The sequence below is a fragment of the Chiloscyllium punctatum genome, chromosome 6 (genome assembly GCF_047496795.1).
Source record: "Chiloscyllium punctatum isolate Juve2018m chromosome 6, sChiPun1.3, whole genome shotgun sequence".
Classification (NCBI taxonomy): domain Eukaryota; kingdom Metazoa; phylum Chordata; class Chondrichthyes; order Orectolobiformes; family Hemiscylliidae; genus Chiloscyllium; species Chiloscyllium punctatum.
This window is the reverse complement of record NC_092744.1, coordinates 95,241,318-95,258,787: the sequence shown is the minus strand read 5'-3', so window position 1 is coordinate 95,258,787 and position 17,470 is coordinate 95,241,318. Positions and strand designations below refer to the sequence as shown.

At 45.4% G+C, this 17,470-nt stretch overlaps 1 non-coding gene across 1 annotated transcript; it reads left to right on the top strand.

The window, feature by feature from the left end:
* Positions 1–15,395: 15,395 nt before the first annotated feature.
* On the top strand, positions 15,396–15,477 carry trnas-gcu (transfer RNA serine (anticodon GCU)). The gene has a single exon. It is a non-coding gene; the product is annotated as a tRNA-Ser (tRNA).
* The last annotated feature ends 1,993 nt before the right edge of the window (positions 15,478–17,470 follow it).

Genomic DNA, 17,470 nt, shown 5'->3' with positions numbered 1-17,470 from the left:
TTTGGTCAGCCAGAGAGAAGGAGAGAGAGAGAGATCTGGAGCCTTCAGTAAATTCTGCAGATAGGTAAGATCACTCACAGTGAACCGAGCAGAGTGCATGGAATATATCGAACTTTGGTCCGGAAGACATGACATCGATACAGTGTTGAAGCACGAACACAGAGCATGATGGTTTCCAGGCTCAATCCCCACCCTCTTGTTTACTTTCATCACTGCTGTACTGAGCCTTCCCATGTCAATATGGGAAGTTGACAGTTATCAATCCAGGTCTGTGCTGTCTTAGTGAGAATCAGTACAACAGAGGGGAAAGCAGGCCTCCCCTAAGTAGATGGCATTGAAACCTGGGATCCTTCTTTTCAATATTCCCGCTCACGCTGTCTCTTGTCGTGTGATAGAGTCATACAGCAAGGAGACATACATTTCGGTCCAACTCATTTGCGCCAGTGTCTTGAATACTTGTACTTCCCAGAAAATTTCATGTTTCTATAATCTCCACTCTCCCATATTCCCACTGTATATTTCAAATCTACTCCAATGCTGACGACTCTCCCGATGTGTAAATTGCTTCAGTTTCGGTAACATGCCCAATCTCAATAATCTCATTCTGCACTCGGTACAATAATGCCTATTTCTGTAGTCTTGAACAATACTTACAGTGCCCCCGTCTCTATTAAATCCTCCAGCCTGGACCAAGATGCCCACCTGCCTACCTTCCTCAAGCCCCAGGAGAACATGATATCACTGTAATGTTATGCAGGCCCTATAACGCCCCTGCCACCTGGCCTGCAGCACCACACGATCACAGTAACCTTCTCCCATCCCAACCGCGCTCCTTATCAACATAAACATCTCCACTTTTGAAACAACAACAGCACTTCACATTTCTGTTTGCTCCTCCACTCCCTACATCCCTCCCAGCACCTCAAACACCCTCTCTTTGTGTAATTCTGCAATTTGGGGCAGCCCGGTGACTCAATACTGAGCAATGGTGCCTCACAGCGCCAGCGACCAGGTTCGTTTGGTGACTGTCTTTGTGGTGTTTGCACATTCTCCCTGTGTCTGTGTGGGTTTCCTCTGGGTGCTCCGGTTTCATCCCAAAGGCCAAAGATGTACAGGAGAGGTCAATTGGCCATTCTAAGTTGCCCATAATGTTTGTTGCAATGTCAGAGAGAAGTGAGTTTGGGTGGGTTACTCTTTGGAGAGTTGTTGTGGACTTGTTGGGCTGAAGTACCTGTTCGCATGCTGAAGGGAATCTAATCTAAACTCTCCCTCTGCGTTCCATATTACTGTCCCTAAATATATACATCTATCCATAAACAGCCCCAAACTCTTCAAACCTCCGAGTCTCTGTGAGCTCCCACTGCTCCCTCCTTAACTGTGTAACGTTTCCAGTCCTGGAACACTGAAAATGTGAACATCCTGCAATCCTCCCTATCTGCGTAATCCTCTCAGGTCCCTGTAAAACCCCCGATCTGTGGAACCAGCGCCAATGCTTGTGACTCTCCCAATCAGTTTCTACAAGACTTTCTATCTCTTTTACATCCTCCCGTCACTATCACCAGCCCTGTCAATGTTCGCTCTTCCGGTCCCCCCATCAATCTAATCATCTCCATAACCTTCTCCAGCTCTTACACCCCTATCTGTGTAAACATTACACTCCCCTACAACCATTCCTAAAGCAGAAACCTCCTCCAGTGTGTGCAAGTCTCCCTATCTGTGTTCGTGTCTCCAGTCTCTATTGCTGTTCCTGTCTCTGTAAGCTGACAGATTGTCCAGCTTTCCAGTCCAATTAATTTCCAGAACCTCAGCATCCGACATCAACAAATGTTTTCATTAACTACAGCCTTTCTTATCTCTGTTCGTTCCTCAATGCCATACTACTTCATAATCTCTGTAAATAGCACCATTCCACAAAATACTCCCTGTCTGTGTAAACTACCCCAATCCTACAGTGAGAAGCCTCACTCCCCTTTTGATCACCTGTGGCCCCTTCAGATCTCCATGTATCTTTCCTGACTCCATTGAATACAGCTCATCTCATGTTATAACTACTCGAAATCATCTGTTTCTCACCATCTCTGTGATATTCTTCAGTTACTGCAATTCTCATTCTTTATCTCCAGATCTTCCAATCCCCCTGGTCAATGTAAGGTTACTGATCCCTTGCAGCATGTTTAATACCTGCAGCAGCCTCCAACTCTTCAATACAGCCTGTCGTTGTAACCTCCTCAAATACTACAGCATTTGTAATATCTTCCAGTATCTGCAACCCTGTTGATTTCTGTAACCTCCTCCAAAACAGCGCTCCACATCGCTGTGTAACTGATGGGAATGTTGCAAACCTGCCTTTACAGTCCTCACTAACTCTCTGAACTCCTGCTGCCCTACAACCCTCAGTATCTCTGGCTCCTCCAATCCCTACACTTCTCCCAGGCTGTGTCAACGTTTCCAGCCCCTTCAACCCTCCCTATCTCACTCACTCCTGCAACTTCAACTATTGTCCATGTCAGTGTAATTCCCAGCACCAACAATCCTCCCGGTCTCTATAAACTCCTGCAGCTCCAACTACCACCCCTATCAGTGTAATCTCCAGTCCGTCCAACCCTCCCTTTCTCTATAAATTCCTGTAGCTCCCAATACCATCCAATCTGTCGAATCCACATTGCCTATAAACCTCCTTTTCTCTAAACACCTCTGTAGCTCCAACTAGTACTGTGTAATCTCTAGTCCCTATATTCCTCCTGATCTCTGTAAATCCTTCAGAATTGATAACCCTGTAACTCTCCTTGACATCTTTCACCCCGACAACCGATCTGATCTCTCACCACCAACAGTGATCTCAAACCACCCGAACTCTGTATCATCCTCCAGTCTCTCCAACCCAGCTCTGTTTTTTTTTCTCTGTTAGCTTCTCTGGTAACTGTATTCCCCTTTATCTCCGGTTACAGATCCTTTTTCAGGGAAACAATGTCTCAGTACCGAATCTGTAAGAACAAAATAATCTTTTGTGTATCAATAAATTTGCTTCATTTAATAAATTTTAACGACTGCAAGTTCAACCTTCTCCATCTCTTCTCATCAATATCTCTCCATTTTGAAGAACAGCCTGGTGAACCTTCACTGGGCTGCCTCTATTGCAAAGACATTTTCCTTCTAGATAGGGGACTAAACCTGCTCACCGTATTGTCAGTGTGGGCTGACTGGAGTCCTCTATATTTATTACAAGCTTCCCCTATTTTTATTCTCCATTCCCTTTGAAATAAATGCCATCATTCCATTTACCTTCTCTTTGACCTGTTGTCCCTCTATTCCACTTTTCTGAGATTTATACACAAGGATTCCCACGTTACTCAGTGGCGGAGCTTTCTGCCATTGATCTGAAACCAAGAGGCGACAGCGATAATCGGGAAAGTGCTGGAATGTATGGTAAAAGATATGCCAGAAATGCTAACTGCACACTTAGAAACCCATGGAATAAGCGCAGTCCATAAGACCATCATGTATAGGGGTAGAATTAGGCCATTCATTCCATCAGGTCTATTCCACTATTCGAATATGGATGAATTGATTCTCAACACCATTCTCCCATTTACTCCCTGTAACCCTTGATCCCCTCACTCATCAAGAACCGAGCTATCTCGGAGTTAGATACACTGAATCACTTAGCATCCACAGCCCCGTGAGGCAGTGAGTTCCACAGATCCATCACCCTCTGGCTGAATAAATTCCTCCACATCTACATACCAAAGGGTCATCCCGTCACTCTGAAGCAGTTCCCTTGGACCCTAGACTCTTGTACTAGTGGAAACATCCTCCCCACGTCCGTTCCATTCAGGCCCCTCAGTATTCTGTAAGTTTGAATGAGGTTCTGCCGCCCCCTCTGAAACTTCATCAAGTACAGACCCAGAGACTTCACCTGGTCCTCATATGGCACGGATTTCATCCCTGGGATACTTCTTGGAAACCCATTTCTCGTACCCCTTCACATCCTTTGTCCAGACTCTGAATGATTAACGTGTAGAGTTTAGTCCCAACACTGACCCCTGCGGAGCTCCCTTCATCACCAATTTCCATCGTGAAAAAGACCCCTTTCTTCACACACTCTGTCTTGTGCCAATCAGAGAAATCCTCTCTCCATGTTAAGCATGTTGTTCTGAAACGGAAATTTTATTTCACACCCACTGCTGGATTTATTTTTCTGTCTGGCTGTAAACAGCAGAGTTTCCCCATTACCTGCCCATCTGTAATTCCCTGGAGAAGTTGGTGGTGAGCTGCCTTCCTGACCCACTGCAGTCCTTTGGGTGTAGGGACAGACACATTGCTGGGAGGATGGAGCGTGTCTTGGAGGGCACCTTGGAAATGCTGGTGTTCCCGTGCACCCGGAGCTCCTGTCCTTCCAGGGTATAGTGGTTCCGGGTTTGTGAAGTGCTATTGAAAGACCCTTCCTGAGTGACATCAGTGCTACTTGTAGATCTTTTATTCATTCATGAACATGAGCTTTGTTGGCTGGACCAGCGTTTATTGTTGATTTGGAGTTGTCCCTGAGAAGGTGATGGTGAGCTGCCTTCCTGAGCCACTGCACCAGCCGTTGGAGCTGTTGTTATCTGTGTCCCCTCCAGCAGGCGCTACAACACTCCTCATGGCTGTAACTGCAGACAGACAATGCAGCTCTCCCTTTCATATCTGATATCCTCCTCGCCTTATAAATCTGACAATTCATCACAATATCTCACCTCCTCCATTCACATCTGTGCCTGAGATCTCTAAAATTTCTTTAATCTTTTATAAACATCTGATCGCCCAAACTCTCTCCTTTTTAAAATTTGTTACCCCTTCAGTTTCTGTAACTCTCCATATCACTGTAATCAATGGCAGCACAGATTCCCTTCCTTAAATCTCGATAATTACAATGGTTGTGTGTGTAAAATTGACACTTTTCATCCTCCTTATCCATCTCAGGACTTCCAGCCCCCACAATCTCACTATGTGGAATGCTCCCATTCTCTGCACCTCCTCATTTCCTGAGGGTCCTTGAAAACCATCAGTGCCCAAACGTTTATATTACCCCCAGTTACTGCAAGTCTTCTCACTCTGTCACATCCAAGTCTAAAAGACCAGTCAACACTTGCTGGATGTCAATTTGCATTTGTTGAAGTCTGCACATCTCTGTAAGCAGTTCTGAAAAAAGCCCTTTAGGCTCTACAAATCTCCGTCATGAACAAGCTACCATCTTTCTATTTCCTTTGCCTTCTTCGATGTCTGAAACTCTCACTGTCTCTTCAGTAAACTTCTTTATTTGCTGCAGGTCTGCCTTGCTCCCCACATAACCAGTTCCATCCCATACAGCTTGCTCAATCACTGTAACACCATCGGCTCTGTCTAATCCTCCTCGTTTCCACTGTTTTCCAGACACAACAGCGATCCTATAAGAGAGCAGTGTGGAATGGGACGTTATAAATCTCAGCTGAGGCTTGAGGCCTAACATTGCCTGGGAGTCGCAAAGGGAGGGAACCTGAGTGAAAGCAGCACAAAGCGGAAGAATATACATCAGCAACGAGGATCAAGGTCGACTGGGACTTGGAGTTGGAGAAACAGCACAGCAGGAGGCTTAAAATCAGCACCGAGCCACAGAGGGAGTGACCGTGTGAGGGAGCAACTTGGAGCAGAGGCTTGAGGCTAACTCACACCTGGGAGTTAGAGGCAGCAAAGTGGGAGGATATAAATCAGCACTGAGGATCGAGGCCTAATTGTGCCTGGGAGTCACAGAGACGGTGACACTGTGAGGGAGTGGAGTGGAGTGGGAGCTGGAGGATTATACGTACCTGGGAGTCAGAGAGACGGTGACCCTGTGAGGGAGCAAAGTGGATGGGACTTGGAGGGATTACACATACCCGGGAATCACAGAGATGGTGACCCTGTGAGGGAGTGGAGTGGAGTGGGAGCTGGAGGAGTACCCGTACCTGGGAGTCACAGAGACGGTGACCCTGGGAGGGAGTGGAGTGGAGTGGAGTGGGAGCTGGAGGAGTACCCGTACCTGGGAGTCACAGAGACGGTGACCCTGGGAGGGAGCAGAGTGGATGGGACTTGGAGGATTACACGTACCTGCGAGTTATAGTGACTGTGACTCTGTGAGGGAGTAGGGTAGAGTGGGAGCTGGAGGATTACACGTCCCTGGGAGTCACAGAGACGGTGACACTGTGAGGGAGCAGAGTGGAGTGGGAGCTGGAGGATTACACGTACCTGGGAGTCACAGAGATAACTTTCTGCTGCTGGGACCTGCCTGCACTGAGTTTGACAGAAGTGCAAGAGCCATCACAGAAAAGGCTGTAAGTTCATTGGCTGATAAATGCACCGTTATAAGCAACTGTACGTTAATTGCTATAAGTTAGCAAATTTATTTTTTCAACTTCTGAAATAAGGGTTGAACACAGAAATAAGAGGGCGAAGTCAAATTCTGAGCTAGTATAGTAAATTTCCCTCAGTAAGCCACAGTTGGATAAGGGACTTAACCATATTGTTATTTCCCTGATGTTAACTTCATTCTAAGTAATTAGTTAAGTTACTCGAGACATGTTGCATTTCACGACATGGCAAGACATATTTGTCAGGTGGAAAATGTGTTCTGTTACATTGGGAAGTCATAGCCCCTGCTGATGTCCTGGATGAACACTGGGTCTTGGAGCTCAGACAGTGACGAGAGACTGTCATGCTGAGAGTTAGGGGGATAGCACACACACAGAGCAGATCCCACTGCAGACATGACAGCCTGGAATACGGAAGGGAATAGGGGACTAGGCAGTTGAAGAGAAACAGTCATGGAATCCAGGAATAGCCTGATGTCTCCCTCCCAATTAAGTTTCCCAGTTTGGAAGCTGATGTAGGTGTTGGCTGCTCAGGTGAGTGTAGTCAGAGCCATGTCTGTGGTACCACAAGCAGCCTAAATGTACAGAAGAGGAAGGAGGAGCAAAAGGCACAGGGGAGACAGGAAATTGAAGACGATGTCAGCATGTATATAATTCCAGGAAAAGTGGGGTTACGAATGTCACTGTGTCTGCAGGACATTCGTCCGAGGGCCAGTGAACAGTCAAATGTCATGTCCAAGTTGGTCGGAATGACCTGGGTAGGAAGGGTGAAGTGGTCTGGGCATCAGAATTTAGGGAGCTAAGTGGATGGCTACAAGCGGGACCTCAAATGTGGCAATCCCTGGAATACTCCCAGTGCCGTGTCCAAGTGAGAACAGAACTCGGAGTTTTAGGTAGATGACACTGTCACTGGAATGATGAGTGCAGCAGGAAGGGTTTCAGATTTCTGGGAAATTGGGACTGGTTCTGGGGAAGGCAGCAACTGTACAAGCCGGATGTGCTAACGCCACAGAGCTGGGACTAAATGTCATACGGGGTGTGTGGGAGGGGTTGAAAATAACTTGGTGTGTGCTTAGGATCCAAACAGGAATCGTAGAGTAGCCTACCAGGATTCTCAAAATAATGGGGGATGTGGTTGGTACTAATTTACGGCAACAAGTTTATCAGTGGAAGATGGAGTAAGAAAGAAAGCCTTAATCTGAGGTTCTCTGCATAGACATGAATACCCGGAGTGCGGGGAGTTCCAGATGCAGATTGGTGTGTGGAAATCTGATGGATTGATCACCGAGAGCTGGCTCAAGAATGGCAGGACTGGGTGTTAAATATTGCTGAGTATAAAGGATTCCAAAATGATAGAAGGGAAGGGAAAGGATGAAGGTAGACGTATTGATTTAGATTAGCGTTAGTTAAGGAGTCCAAGAGAAAGACGATCCATCCAAGGACAGAATGAATTTGGCTGGAGCTACAGAACAAAAAGTATACAATTACACTGTGAGGTACAGTCTGTCGGCCAGCAACCAAAGAAATGATGGAGTGAATAAATATGCAGGGTCATTTCAGAGCGATGACAATACTACAGATTAGTTATAATGAGAAACTTAATTTATCCAGATATAGACAGAGATACTGGTGGTGAAGAGTCACAAGGGGCAAGTGTTCCAGGATTACATGGAAGAGAGCTGACTGCAGGAGTATGTGTCCAGCCCAAGAGAGCCCAAGAGACCTGCTATTTGGGAAAGAGGTGGTGCAAGTGGATCCATTGTCGGTAGGGGATGGTTTTGGGGCACAGCGATCATTTTATTGTAAAGTTCAAGATGATGGTAGAGAATGACATGCAATAATTGAGATGAAGAAACATTAGTTGATTGAGAGCCGCCTTCAATGAGGCAAGAATGAAGCTGGAAACTTTTCAGTCACGCCTGTGAAATGGTAGCTTTAAATAGTGTGAACCCAGTCAGGTTGAGCTGGGGTTATGGAGATGCGGCTGTAGTGTGATCACGACTGAGAATAGCAAGTTTACCAAATTTGTAGAAATCTAACAGGCTTTTCATTGCACCACAAAGTTTGTGAATTTGAACCGCACCAGAATTGGAGTTTAGTTCAGTTTTCAGCTGAATCATTGACTGTTGTGCTGATTCATCGCCAATTCCTTTCTTCTGGAGTTCTTGTCCCTGCTACTGACCAGAGGCAATTCCTTACCTTCTTGGTTGTGAGTTTTCACGGAATCATGATCAGACCAGAACCAGATGCTCACTCGCAAAACCTGCAAATTTCGTGCAGAAACCCATTGTCTCTAAACACATTTCCCTCCCAAATGCATAGAAATGTTCGATTGCTTAAATGTCTTTATCCCGTTCTGTGGCAGGATGTTGTGGATGAGCTGGGTAAAGACATTGACGTGTTTGGTCAGCCATGATGATATCAAACGGTGTGTAGGACACGTATTTGGACAAGCCTCCTACTGTTCCTGTCTCTCTGTGCTGTTTCTTACAGAAGGTTTTCAAAATTAACCTGATGGGGGCAATGTGAACCTACACAACGGAATATCAAAGTCCTCCTCTTTACCCCACCGCTCTCACAGCCAGAACAGACAGCTCCTATTGCTGTTTTAGATCAGACAGTGAAGGATTCTCTCAGGTGCTCTGTCAGACTGCGTGCTCCTTCACACAGGTTTCCAACTGGGTACATGGAGCAAGCAAACGTGTGGATATTGGGATTCAGGGACTATTACTGAAAGCAAAATATTTCATGTTACCTGTATGAATTTTCAGAAGGAATTTGGCAAACTTTCATTGATTCGAATTCTGTGCCGAATGAAGCCGATCGAAGGACAATCCCTGCGACAGCGGCAATGTAACATTGTCTGTAAGCAACGCAGGAACCAACAGAAACCCATTTTTCAATGTTGTGTATTTTTTTCACATTTTTGGTGTCCCTTTTTTTATCCTTTTCGTGAACCTGATGCTTCAATAATCACAGGTTCATGTCAGTTTCACCTTGTCTGCAATAGCTTTAATTTCAGAACCAGACGGTTCAGGGAAATGAAGCAGGGTGAGTGACTGAGGTACCAGTGGGGCAGCACACCACCACCAAAGATCCCACAGTGTTGTGGTCCAATGGTTTGTACTGCTGCCTCAACAGGGTCTAAAGTTCGATTCTAACCTCGGTGGACTGTCTGTGTCGAGTTTGCACATTCTCCCGGGAATGTGTGGGTTTTCTCCGGATGTTCCAGTTTCCTCCCATAGTCCAAAGGTTGTGCAGGTCAGGTGAGTTGGTCATTCTAAATTGCCCATAGTACATTTGTCAGAGGGGAAATGTTTCTGGTTGGGTTACTCTTCGGAGGGTTGATGTGGACTTTTGGGTCCGAAGCGTCTGTTTCCATACTGTAGGGAATATAATAATCACAGCAAAACTAGAGCAGTTGAGTTACAGTTCCCAAGGTCCGTGAAGGTCACATGACAGGTTCGCTGTCTGCGGCTCCAGTCACACAATTCGTCAGCGCCGTATACTTAAAGGTGCATAACATGCCAAGGTTGTAAGTTCAATGCTTATCTAAAGATGCTGTTACCAGGGATTATTGAAGTATCAGACTGAAGCGCAGTTGGAAACAATGTTGAGTAAAGTAGTATTGGCTTGGAAATTCCAGTTTCTGATGTGGGGAAATGTTTTGCCGTTGTTAAATATGCCAATTATTAATAGAAAATCTGCAAATATTCCCCAGGTGAATATCCATCAATGTATAGAGAACCAGAGGTGAAGTTTTAGCATGATGACCTTCCTAAAATTGCTGACCCAGCACTGGATTACATCCTGGGAAAGTCTGTAAAAATCGTTTCACATCATTCAACTTCCTGCAAGCTGCACAGCGCATTCAATCAATCGAAAGTATAAGATTTAACTCCTTGTGGAGTTTGACTGTTGTCAGTAAACCTGGTAAAGGATCTGGGAAAGTAGTTTTGCTGTTGGGAGGAACAAAGGATCAAACTGGAATCAGGTTGAGTCTTCGCGCAGGATTTTTCAAGCGGAGATAAAAGAGAATTAATTGGACTCACTCCCCTTTCGGTTGATTATGACCAAATGTTCAAGACAACAGATAGCAATGACAATGATATTTTACATCGACAGGCCAAATCTTGCTCACCAAAGTCACCACAGTATTACAGACCAGGTGAGCGAGGGACATGATGATCCTTGTGGAAACCTGAGACAGTGAGAGAATTAATCCCACGCTGTTGATCTCATTTTTCTCTTAAACCAGTTAGTCAGTGGACTGAGCTAACTGACTTCCATTCAATGCAGAGCTAAACCAAACAGTTCAGTGCATTTACAGTATTAAATATTTCATGTCGAATGAGTTGCTGCACCTTCCAACTCCACCAGCTGTTCTTATACTTAACATTTTCACTTGCAGGTGTTATGCAATTTCTTTCCTATGAATGTTCACCAATTCGAGAATGTTTCCATTTTGCATCTCCATCCAGGAAGTCCAGAATCACTGTCGCTGTTTAATTCTCCCTGTGGCTGCGTGGGTTTGCTCAGGGTGCTCCTGTTTCCTCCCACAGTCCAAACATGTGCAGGTTAGGTGAATTAGCTGTGTTAAATTGCCCGTACTGTTAGGGGCAGGGATAAATGTAGCGGAATAGGTCTGGGTGGATTGCGCTTCAGCGGGTCGTTGTGGACTTGTTGCTCAACAGGGCCTGTTTCCAAACTATAAGTAATCTAATCTAATCTAATCTAATCTAATATAATTCATGCCTTGTCTGCTTGCATTCGCTTTCCAACCTTCTTTATCATGTCCCGATGTGTTTGAAGTTCTAACGTCTAGTTTCCACTCATCTAAACGACGGAATTTCCCTCGTGTTTACTCGTAACAACTTCACATCAGCTGAATAACCTCTCTTCGGACACAACTAAGTCTTTCCTGAGTTCTCCCGCATTATTCCTTATTTAATGCTACCATCCCTTTAAACCCCCTCTTTTCATTTCTCGTGGCTTTATCTACCAGTAAACCTCATTTCCATCGTTAATAACGACATGGTATCATGGCCGTGTCATTCCTCGCGTCTTCATAGTCCAGTAAACACTGACCGTGTCTTTCATCATGTCTTTATATCCCTGTATATTTCAACCTGAGAAAGGATGCTGGGTCCAATTCAATGAATGAAAACTCACCACTAAGCTATGCAAACCTATAACCGACACAGGAATGGTGGAAACAATTTCAATTACAGCTGAAACGATTGGTTGCAACAGAATCGGGTCAAATCCCAGTTACATACATGACTGTTGCTCTTATAGTTATTTGTTCTCGACGTGTGCTGAAGTAACACAGTGAGGGATCAATTACTATTGCCAGTCATACTTAAGCTGTTAGGTATGAAATGCTGAAGTTGTGAGATCAGAGCAGTTTTTATTGACATAGACCATTCACTGTTCGAATATCAGTCTTAGGAATTAGACAGAGAGCGATTTTGAACGAAATTTGAGCAGGGAAGTTTACTCCATGGCGTAACACCAATTTGTGTGGTTACTTTGTTCTTTACCTCATTTGTGTGTTTTGCCTCTTTGGGGATTTTGAAGTTATCCTCTCTATACAAAAGTTCCGTGCTTTTGCACCATTATACAAAAGATGCTTTACAATAACACCCAACGCTGTTTCGGTCAACTTGCACAGATATTGACCCCTGGAAACAGCACAGTGCACTCTTCTCGAGTCTGGAAAATAATTTGCTGCATTCCCGCTCTTGTGGCTCTTTTCATTACATCGGTTTCTGTTCTTCACGGAATCCAATTCAGCAGATCTTGTCACTGAGTCATTTCTTTATATGTGTTCAGATCATGTCAGCAGAATATCACAGTCCATAACCCAGAAGTCAGACCATACTCAGGGAACCGTACTCTGCTCTTGATCATTTCATGAACATCAGGGAGAAATATCAATGCTCTTCAAAATTTAATAACCTGTTTTTCAGAAGCAAGATAAACAGTTCCAGGTTTCTGCTTTTGTTGTCACACGGACCAAGACTGTAAATGCTGGAACCAGTTGAGACTGTCAGCTCTCCCACATCCATTTTCTCCCCAGGAAGTGTTCACCTGATGGTCTGAATTGGATTCTTCTAAAAAGAAGAATCTTTTTATCCATTGATTTCTGGTTTTGTGGCCCACAAGGCTCCCGCTGGGCCTCTGTACATCGTGCTGACGACAGCAGTTTCCCGCAGTCTTCCTTTTTTTTGGAGAAAGTACCTTCGAGGATGACATCAAAAGATGTTGGCTGTTACTGTGTGATACTCCACCAATGGAGACAGCTCTATCAATGGAGGCAGCTCAGTCCGCTGGGATGGGGTAATTTCTGCAGTGTGTCCTGCGGATCAGATACAGTGCACAGATCATACAGAGTGCGAGCGCTCAAAAAAGCCAATTGGTCACTCGTACCTGTGTCAGCGCGGGAGTTACAAAATATGGGTTAAAGCGGAAACACTGGGGATTGGATCATGTTTCAAGTGTTTACGTGAGGCAGGAAGCAGAAAAAGATACACTGTGAAGCGATTGGGATCTGACGACAGGAGCAGCAAATAGGTTGTACAGCGCAGAGGAGAGCTTTGAAGTATTGAATTCTGATTGATGGGCCGATCATGCTTTCACTAGGCCACGCTACTACAGTTGATAATATGTCAGTGTCTCTCAGCATTGTGATGTCACAGGCAAATATCACCGTTACACTGCAGGAAATTCCTTTTTCCAATGTGAGGGCAATCTTTATGTAAAATAGCTTCAATATTTAATTCTTTCTCATAAATAATTCCACTCCATCTCAGTGTATTGTATTGTCTTCTTTCCACTGTATCTGTCATTGTGCCTGCACTGAAGTTGATTTGCTCCTTCTGCGTGTCTTTTACAGTCTGGGTGATATGATGCATTTGTACTGATCCACCTTCTGACTGAATTTTCCACTTCACTTCAGCCCGCCCTAACGTCTGTATCTGATACCATTCCCGTTGTCTGGGTGTTAAGTGCTCGTCTCAGATCCAGCCTGCCCTCACCCAAAATAAACGCAAAACTCAGACACACTGTGATCAATGCAATCCAGGGACATCTTCACTCCGAGGTCATTGATTATTCCTAGGAGAAAGTTCGGACAGCAGATGCTAGAGATCAGAGTCTGGAGTGTGGTGCTGGAAAAGCACAGCAGGTCAGTCAGCATCTGATGAGCAGGAGAATCCACGTTTCAGGCATAAGCCCTTCAACAAGAATAAGGTTTGTGAGTCGGGACTGAGAGATAATTGGAAGGGATTTGGGGATGGGGGGGATGGGGGAAAGCGGTGGTTGGATGAAGGTGAGGGAGAAGATGAAAGTTCAGAAGGAACAGTGATGTAATGGGTTCAGAGGGCGGTGCCAATTTTGAGGCTTGGGACTTGGGGCAAGGGAAATGAGGAAACTGTTCAAATCCACACTTATCCCGTGAGGTGACAGAGTCACAAAGCGCAATATTTGGCGTTCGTCCTCCAGGTATTCGGTGGTTATGGTTTTGCGCTGAAGGAGGCCCAGGACCTGCACTCTTTGACGCAGTGGGAGGGGGAGTTGAAGTGTTCAGTCACTGGATGGTGAAGTTGCTGGGAACGGGTGTCCCAAAGATGTTCTCTGAAATGATCTGCAAGAAGGTGTCCTGTCTCCGTACTGTTGAGGAGACCACACTGGATTCAACAGATGCAGTAGATGACATTGTAAGTTGTAGGTGAATTTCTAACTGAAGTAGAAGGATCCCTTTGTGCCTTAGACGGAGATGAATGGAGTGGTGTGGGAGCTGCTTTTACCCTTCCTGCGGTGGCAGGGACATGTGCCAGAAGTGGGGTGTGTGTTTATTGCGGGTTGTAGACCTGACAAGGGGTTCGTGGAGAGAATGGTCTTTTCAGAATGCTGATAGGTGTGTGGAGGGAAATATATACCTGATAGTGGGGTCTGTTTGGAGATTGCAGAAGTGGTGGAGTCTTATATGATTTATGCTGAGTTTGGTGGGATGAAAGTTGAGAACCATGGGATTCTGTCCTTCTTGCGGGAGGGGTGGGGTTTAAGGGCGGTGGTGAGTGAAGTTGAGGAGATGCACTGGCGGGCATTGTCAAACACGTGGGATGGAGACCAACTTGGACTTTCTGAGGTGAAATTGGTCATCCTGGGAAAAAATGCACTAGAGGCGGAGGAATTAGGAATAAGGGATTCTGTTTTTACACGAGGTGGGGTGGGAGGAGGTGTCGTATTGTTAGCTGTGGGAGTCAGTGGGGTTTAATATATGTCTGTCATTGGTCATTCCAAGAAATGGAAGGGAGTTGCCAAGAAGATCCAGGTGAATTTGAGGTCGGGGTGAAAGGTGTTGGTTGGTGAACTGGTCAACCTCCTCGTGGGAGCACAAAAGTGACGCCCAACACATTCATCAATGTAGCAGAGGATCAAGTGGAGAGAGGTGCCAGAGTAACTGCGAAACACGGATAATTCCACATATCTGACAAACAGGCAGGCAGGTATAGCTCGGTCACATGTGGGTGCCCATGGCTACCCCTTTGGTTTGGAGGAAGTGGGAGGATTGGAAGTAAAAGTTGTTGAGGGTGAGGACCAGTTCAGCCAGCTGGATGAGGGTGTCGGTGGAAGGGTACAAGTTGGGATGGGGCGAGATGAAGAACCAGAGGGTTTGGAGACTTTCGTCATGGCAGATGGATGTGCAGATGGACTGGATCTCCAAGGCGAAGATGACGCGTTGTCGACCAGGGAAACAGAAGTCTTTAGTGAGATTAAGTACATAAGTGGTGTCACAAACGTAGGTGCGAATTTCCTGGACTGGGGAGACAGGAAGGTGTTGACGTAGGAAGAGATGAGTCGGGTCAAACAGGCGCAGGCAGAGACAGCAGGTCTTAGGAAGGAGGTAGAATCGGGCAGTGTGGGGTTCATGGACAATGAGGTTGGAGGCTGTGAATGGGAGATTGGCCAAAGGTGATGAGATTGTGATGGTCTGGGAGATTATGTCATATCCTTTCATGCATATACGACGAGGTGGCCGAGAGGTTAAGGCGATGGACTGCTAATCCATTGTGCTCTGCACGCGTGGGTTCGAATCCCACTCTCGTCGCTATTTTCGGATTACCATACTGTCGTATTGAAATTGGAACTCCAATGGTTAGTTTGTCTGCATCGACCACATGAAAAAACCTCAAAGATTAATTTGAGACTGATGCCTGAACTTAACGAAATGTAGACTGAAAGGGGATAATGAAAAGGAACGCGATTTTCTTTTCCAAGTCAAGTTGCTGTGAACGTTAATCTTATGAAAGAGATCCAGGGAAATCAAATAACGAGAGATGCGATGTGCATCTTTAATGCTATGGGATTCTTAATGAGTGTTTTGTCACATGAAATCTGGAGCAGGTTGGGTAGAAGTGATTCATCTTGGTGGTAAGAGCACAGAGAGACACCACAAAATAATAGAGATATTTCAAAAGGTGCAGGGGGTGGGTGTAGCGGCACAGAAAACTGGTGTGAATGCACAGTAGAGAATTGCCGATGTGGGTGCCGTGATTGGCATGGACAGACTTACACATTGATCTCGCCCTTTCCCCCTTGCTCTTGCCATTGATGAAGGCTGGATATAAGACACAGATAAACACAAGATGTGGGAAGCAAGCTCCCTCTCGTTATGCACACACTGGATGCATCACACTGAACTATGAACAACTGGAGAAATCAGCATGTTAACTGCAGGAAGTGAACGTAAACTGTGGATCAATAACCACAGAATGATGCAGCATAAACAGCTAAAGTGTCTTTAAACGAATGTCATTAACAGACGTTTCGTTCTAATACCTAACATGGCTTTCATGGGAAACCAAGTCTCACAAACTTGATTGTGTTTTTTGAAGATGTAACAAAGAAGATTGATGAGGGCAGAGTAGAAGATGTGATCTATATGGACTTCATGGAGGACTGATTAGGAAGGTTAGATCTCATGGAATAAAGGGAGAACCAACCACTTAGATACAGAACTAGTTCAAAGGTAGACGACTGAGGGTGCCAGTGGAGCGTTGTTTTTCAGACTGGAGGCCTGTGACGAGTGGAGTGCCACAGTGATCGGTGCTGGGTCCTCGACTTCTTATAATTTACATAAATGATTTGGATATCAGCATAAGAGGTACAGTTAGTAAGTTAGAGATGACACCAAAATTGTAGGTGTAGTGCACAACGAAATGGGTAAGCTCAGATTACAACAGGATCTGGCCAGATGGGCCAATGGGCTAAGAAATGGCAGATGGAGTTTAATTCGCATAAATGTAAGGTGCTGCATTTTGGGAAAGCAAATCTTAGCAGGATTTATAAAAATAAGGATAAGGGTTTGGGAATGTTGCTGAAGAAAGAGACCTTGGAGTGCAGGTTCATAGCTCCTTGAAAGTGGAGACGCAGGTAGATAGGATAGGGAAGAAGGCGTTTGGCATGCTTTCCTTTATTAGTCAAAGTATTGAGTACAGTAGTTGGGAGGACATGCTGCGGCTGTACAGGGCATTGGTTAGGCCACTGTTGGAATATTGCGTGCAATTCTGGTCTCCTGTCTATTGGAAAGATATTGAGAAACTTGAAAGGGTTCAGAAAGGATTTCCAAGGATGTTGCCAGGGTTGGAGGATTTGAGCGTTCGGGGGAGTCTTAACAGGATGGCGCTGTTTCCACTGGAGCATTGGAGGCTGAGGGCTGACCTTATAGATGTTTACGAAGTTATGAGGGGCATGAATACGATAAATGGACAAAGTATTTCCCTGGAATCGGGGAGTCCAGACTTAGAGGGCATAGGTTTAGTGTGAGAGGGGAAAGATATAAAAGAGACCTAAGGGACAACGTTTTCACACAGACGGTGGTCGGTGTATGGAATGAGCTACCAGAGGATGTGGTGGCTGGTACAATTTCAACATTTAACTGGCTTTTGGATGGGAATATGAAGAGGAAGGGTATGGAGGGATATGGGCTGGGTGTTGGCGGGTGGGACTAGATTGGGTTTGGATATCTGTTCGGCCATGGACAGGTTGGACTGAAGGGTGTATTTCAATGACATCTCTATGACCACATTTCAAGGTGGATG